Raw genomic sequence first — 6818 nt, 5'->3', positions numbered from 1 at the left:
TTTTTTTTTTTTTTTTTTTTTTTTTTTTTTTTTTGAGACAGGGTCTGGCTCTGTCACCCAGGCTGGAGTGCAGTTGCATGTCAAGTTCACTGCAGCTTCGACCTCCCAGGCTCAAGGAAACCTCTCACCTCAGCCTCCTAATGATACAGGAGCTAGAAATAAATTATTTAGGCATTTAGTCAGGGTAAGAGAGTCCTTGGCAAGGTTTCCCTTTTAATAAAAAGCAGTCCCCAAATCATTTCTTTTCAAACAAAGAGCAGCCTGTAAAATAAAGCTGCAGACATAGATAAGCAAATGAATGCTGGCTGCTGCGCCAATAGGAAAAGGCTGCCTGGAGGCCAGGCACGTTCAACATGGAGGCTCCATCTTCCCTTTTCTTTGTCCCTACATATGCAGTAAAAAAGCAGGCAACATGGCACTGGACAGGTAGAGACCCCATCTACGTAATAGAAGATTAGGGTGGGATGGCCAGCTTCTTTGCACTGTGCAAACAGCACACCTGGTCCGACCAATCTCTTGTGCCATATGTAAATCAGACACCACCTCCTCAAGCTGCTCTATAAATCCCCATGTGTTCCACCACAAAACAGGATGACCCACTCAGGAGTCCCTCTCTCTCTGCAGGAGAGACAGCTATTCTCTTTCTTTTGCCTATTAAACCTCTGTTCTTAAACTCATTCCTGCGTATGTCTGCATCCTCTATTTCCTTGGTGTAAGGCAATGAACCCCAGGTATTACCCCAGATAAGCAACACCACCTCACTAATAGCTGGGACTACAGGTGCGTGCCACCACACCCAGGTAATTTTTTAAAGTTTTGGTAAAGACCAAATCTCACTAGGTTGATGAGGCTGGTCTTGAACTCCTGCGCTCAAGCAATCCTCCTGCCTTGGCCTCCCAATGTGCTGGGATTACAGGCATGAGCCACCGCACCCAGCCAAGACAGATTTTTAAATAAATGTCTGGAATAATAAGCTAGCCTGCTGGGGAAAAGAAATAGTGCTGAATCCCTTCCTCATTCTTCATACAAAAGGAAATTCCAAATGAATCATTACACCTTAAAAAGTACAAAGGGGTCACTCCTCTACAAACCATAAATTCTCATCCAATGGGTTTTATTTAACCCTATATATTGTGACTTACTTTCCAATCTGACCCTGGTATAATGTGACAAAGAAGAAAGTTAAAATATTTTAACCCAAAACATGTTTATTTGCCATATTTTGAAATGGCCCTGCAAAGCTGTCCTTCGTGGGGGAAAATTTGTATCTGTAAAGAATCTCTATTAACAAAGCTAGATCTTTTTTTTCCAGGCCCTCCCAATCCTGAAGAGATTAACTAAGATTCTAGCACTTTTTAAACATCTGAATAGGAAACATCAATCATCTATTGTCTCTAACGGCAGCCACTATAAGACTTCAAAAGAATCTTGGTCTCCACAATCTTTTATTTTAACCTGAACATTTCCTTTCTATCATCGCAGGTCTTTAGACAAATTCAACCAATTTTCAACCAGAAAATATTTCAATTTACCTATAGCCTGAAAGCCCCTGCTTTCAGTTGTCTTGTCTTTCTGGACCAAACCAATGTATTTCTTAAATGTATTTGATTGATGATGAATACATTTGACATCAATCAAATGTTTGATTTGATCATCAATCAAAGAGTCTGACTCTTCATCGACACTCTGAAGTTAATATGAAGTCAAGCAGCTTCAGCTTTTGCAGCTTCATGAAAAGAGCAGCTTTTGTTCTTACTGATTCCAAGTCAGAAGGGTTGGAAAAAAACTGGAATGTTAGTTTGGAGAGTCATAACCAGATATTGGAGGAAACTAGAATTGGGGATCCAGTCCAGTTTGCAGGTAAATAACAAAACTTCAAAGACAATGAACAGAACTAGAATCTAATCACGGTTGTGTTTGAAATGCCTGTTCCCTGGTGCCGTAAAGAAATAGCACTTGAACATAAATTTAATTTACTCAGCAAGGCCATTTTTATACTTTATGCAGAAAGGGTACACTCGCCAGGAGTTTTGCCACGAGAATACACCGAACTAAGGAGACAGAGTCATTTACAACCTGCTGCATTCACCCTACTGCTGTGCCAGGTTTCCACTGGCTGCAACAGGACCTCACATTCTGTATTCTAGCAACTTCGAACTTTTTAAAAGAGACAAAGGCAGAGGAGAACAAAGGAAGGAGGAAGTAACATGTGGAATGATGAGAAAGGTAAAAACACCTTCAAATAACAAAGAGGAACAGGCTATGACCAATGCTTGCTTGGACCAGTATAACCATGCCAGTGCAAATATTTAGGCTAAATTGTGGGAGCTAAGAACATAAAGTACATTGATTTCTTTATTACAGTTAGCAGATATTTAAGAATGTTAGCACAGGTCTTTGAATAAATTTTGCTTCTGAGAGAAGTTACCATTTATTCCTAATTAGACGGGGAGGAAAGTCTTTGAAGAGGAACCTCTACTTTACTTTTTACAGGTGCATGATAGTTTTTTTACTAAAACAATATTTCTCTCTTTCACTTCCATTTCTTCCAAAGATAGTCACAGTAAAGACTAATTTGCAAAATCAGTCTAGTCTCATTATACGTGCCCTGATTAAGTGCAACAAGAGTAGTGATTAATCATATAGGCTCTTGGCCACCGCCCTATCTGGGAAGTGAGGATCACCTCTGCCCGGCCACCCACCGCCTGGGAAGTGAGGATCACCTCTGCCCAGCTGCCAACCATCCGGGAAGTGAGGAGTGCCTCTACCCAGCTGCCAACCGTCTAGGAAGTGAGGAACCCCTCGGCCCGGCTGCCACCGCGTCTGGGAAGTGAGGAGTGCCCCTGCCCGGCTGCTCACCGTCTGGGAAGTGAGGAGCACCTCTGCCTGGCCACCACCCTGTCTGGGAAGTGAGGAGCGCCTCTGCCCAGCCATCCAACTGACTGGGAAGTTAGGAGCGCCTCTGCCCGGCCGCCGTCCCATTTGGGATGTCAGGAGCGCCACTGCCCAGCTGCCCACTATCTGGGAAGTGAGGAGCGCCACTGCCCAGGCGCCCAACTGTCTGGGAAATAAGGAGCGCCTCTGCCTGGCCACCCCATCTGGGAAGTGAAGTGCCCCTCTGCCCGGCTGCCCACTGTCTGGCAAGTGAGGAGCGCCTCTGCCCGGCTGCCCACCATCTGGGAAGTGAGGAGCACCTCTGCCCAGCTGCCGTCCCATCTGGGATGTGAGGAGGGCTCTGCCCAGTCGCCCCACCGTCTGGGAAGTGTGGAGCGACTCTGCCCAGCTGCCCACAGTCTGGGAAGTGAGGAGGCCTCTGCCCGACTTCTGCCCTGTCTGGGAAGTGAGGAGCGTCTTTGCCCAGCTGCCCACTGTCTGGCAAGTGAGGAGCATCTCTGCCCGGCTTCCCACCGTCTGGGATATGAGGAGTACCCCTGCCCGGACGCTGCCCCCTCTGGGATATGAGGAGTATCTCTGCCTAGCTGCTGCCCTGTCTGGCAAGTGAAGAGCACCACTGCCCTGCCGCCACCACGTCTGGGAAGTGAGGAGTGCCTCTGTCTGGCTGCTGTGCAACCTTCCAAGTGTGAAGTGACAGTCTTGTGTGTGATCTTTTCTGTCTTCCCCAAGTTTGCATTTTTGACATTAAAGTTTACTTTTTAATTAAAAAAAAAAATATATAGGCTCTTTTTAAGTCTGTTTTGCTGGAACTTTTAATAAGGAATCTCAGGTTAGACTTTCCTAGTCTCTCAAGAATACAAAGAGAACTTGTCTGGCTTGTTTCAACTTTGCCTGCAATATCCATAGACTTTGATGAATTATTCTTTTCTTGATGTCCCCAATATACCTGAGGTCTGCCAGGAAGTGACCTTTCTTATTCATCTGTAAGGTAACCACATAAAGAAACCACATAAGCAAAGCACGAGGTTGGCTTTTTGGCTCCATAAAGTCAACCTTAGTTCCTTAAAACTGTCTGATCATATCTCATTATATGTTCATTTCATATTTGATATTCCAGTCAACGTCTTAGCAATATAATCAAGGTTTTCAATTGTGTCCCTGTTATAAGGAAGCTAGATTCTTACTGAATTTATGAAAATAACTACATAGTGCCAAGCACAGTGGCTCACACCTGTAATCCCAGCACTTTGGGAGGCCAGCCTGGCCAACATAGTGAAACCCCATCTCTACTAAAAATACAAAAAAATTAGCCGGGCATGGTGGCAGGCACCTGTAATCCCAGGTACTTGGGAGGCTGAGGCAGGAGAATCGCTTGAACCCCAGAGGCGGAAGTTGCAGTGAGCTGAGATTGCACCATTGCACTCCAGCCTCGGCGACAAGTGTGAAACTCCATCTCAAAAAAAAAAAAGAAAAAGGAAAAGAAAAGAAAAAGAAAAAGAAAGTAACTATATAGTCATGAAAATAAGAATAGCTAGTAAGAGTTTCTGAATTCTACAGGGATCAGGTAGAGAAAAAAGGATAAATGTTTCAATCCTGTTTACGAAGGTATAATATACCCAATTGCTGTAAATTTTAGTTTGCTTAAGAAAAAAGAGAAAAACCATTAAAGACCCAGAAATCTCCTAAAACAAGAAGTCCTAAGAATTATAACCATCAGTTGGGCACGGTGGCTCGTGCCTGTAATCCCAGCACTTTGGCAGGCTGAGGCAGGTGGATCACCTGAGGTGAGGAGTTTGAGACCAGCCTGGCCAACATAGTGAAACCCCGTCTCTACCAAAAATACAAAAATTAGCGGGGTGTTGTGGTGGGCACCTATAATTCCAGCTACTCGGGAGGCTGAGGCAGGAGAATCACTTGAACCCAAGAGGCGGAGGTGGCAGTGAGCCAAGATTGTGCCATTGCACTCCAGTCTGGGCAACAAGAGCAAAACTCCATCTCCAAAAAAAAAATAATAATAATAATTAAAAAGAATTTTAATCATCATCAGGTAATCTAGTCCAATGTAATTATTCTTGTTCTGCTTGATCTTTGGTTAGCAATTTCATGAATGAGTCAGTTTTTCCATTGGTGTTCAGGAAGTTCAGCGGTATGATCTTAAAGTCATCAGGAATGTGTACTTGTGTTTTCTCCATGAATCTCCTTAAATACAAATGCACTTTCTTGAGATTTCTGAGCCTACCAGGAAGTGACTTTTCTTACTCATTAGCACAGTAGCCATGCAAAGAAACCACATAAGCATGGTGGTTCACATTATAGTTGTTTGCAAAAGCTTTTAGGAATGCATCAAAATAAAACAATTAACTGTCTATGGATGACAAAATACCTTAAATGGCCATGGTTAAAGGATGAGAATTCATTGTAATACAATTGAGAAAAAAATTCAGTTACTCCTGTCACATACATTTTAAGATAATAACTAGAATTATAACTGACAACATTATATCAGGACCCATCAGATCTCTAGGAACTTCACGCAATTTCTGGAACACATTATAACATAAATACATACAAATATAACATAAAGAAGGTTTAGCATCACTTCTTTTTTAACAATGCTTCCCATGTAATTTAACATACCAAATTAATTTAACAAGTTTGTTTTTATAAGAAGGAAGACAAAGCTGGGTGCAGTGGCTCACGCCTGTAATCTCAGCCCTTTGGGAGGCAGAGGCAGGCGGATTACGAGGTCAACCAATTGAGACCATCTTGGCCAACATGCTGAAACCCCATCTCTACCAAAAATACAAAGATTAGCTGGGTGTGGTGGTGCATGCCTGTAGTCCCAGCTACTCGGGAGGCTGAGGCAGGAGAATTTCTTGAACCCGGAGGCAGAGGTTACAGTGAGCCAAGATTATGCCACTGCACTCCAGCCTGGCAACAGAGTGAGACTCCATCTCAAAAAAAATAAAAAAGAAGGAAGACAAGTCCTTTGTGACTTTTTAGGGGTCTTCAGGAAAATTCCAAAGTTAGTTCAAGGTCAAAGACTTCATGTAGTTTGATTTTGCAAAGTTGTCAAAAATGCCAAAAGATGGCTGGGCTCAGTGGCTCATGTCTTTAATCCTAGCACTTTGGGAAGCCAAGGCAGGAGGATCACCTGAGCCCAGGAGTTCGAGATCAGCCTGGGCGACATAGGAGGAGACCTCATCTCTAAACAAAGTTTTTAAAGGACAATTTTTTAAAAAAAAAGTTGAAAGACTAAATTTTTTGATTAAATAGGATCACAGGTCACTGTAAAACATTACTCAGTTATCCATTTAACCAAAGCACTGGAAAATTTCAGAGGTAATCACAGAAAGGTATATAGATTTTGTTTTTTTTAACTTAGCTCTTTTAATAGAGAAGACTGAGTCTTCTTAAGTAATCAAAGATCTGATAAAGACGATATGAAACACAGGAAATTATTCTGATAAGACACATATTTTTTCCACCTAAGCAAATTCTAGATTTCCTACACAGATTACATAGACGGTAAAGAAAACCCTTCCATAGTATTTTATCAAGAGAAGTCCAATACTCCAATAAAACTTTGTAATTTCAAGAGAGAAGATGAAACTCTAGTTTTGGATTGTACTTTTGATATTAAAGCTCATCTTTGAGATCCTTATAATAAATTGATTCAATTTCAGCCAACTTAATCACACAAGAATCTCTCTCTCTTTCTAACTTTCTAAATCTATTTAGGGTTTTTTTATTTTTTTATTTTTGTTTTGAGACAGTCTTGCTATGTTGCCTCAACTGGTCTTAAACTCCTGGGCTCAAGCAATACTCTTGCCTTGGCCTCTTGAGTAGCTACAACTACAGGCATGTGCCACCATGCCTGGCTCCATTCAGTTTTTGTCTTTCTTTTTTTTTTTTTTTGAGAT

This window comes from Colobus angolensis, unplaced genomic scaffold (genome assembly GCF_000951035.1).
Source record: "Colobus angolensis palliatus isolate OR3802 unplaced genomic scaffold, Cang.pa_1.0 Scaffold52, whole genome shotgun sequence".
Classification (NCBI taxonomy): domain Eukaryota; kingdom Metazoa; phylum Chordata; class Mammalia; order Primates; family Cercopithecidae; genus Colobus; species Colobus angolensis.
The sequence above is the reverse complement of the archived record's forward strand: the minus strand, read 5'-3'. Positions refer to the sequence as shown.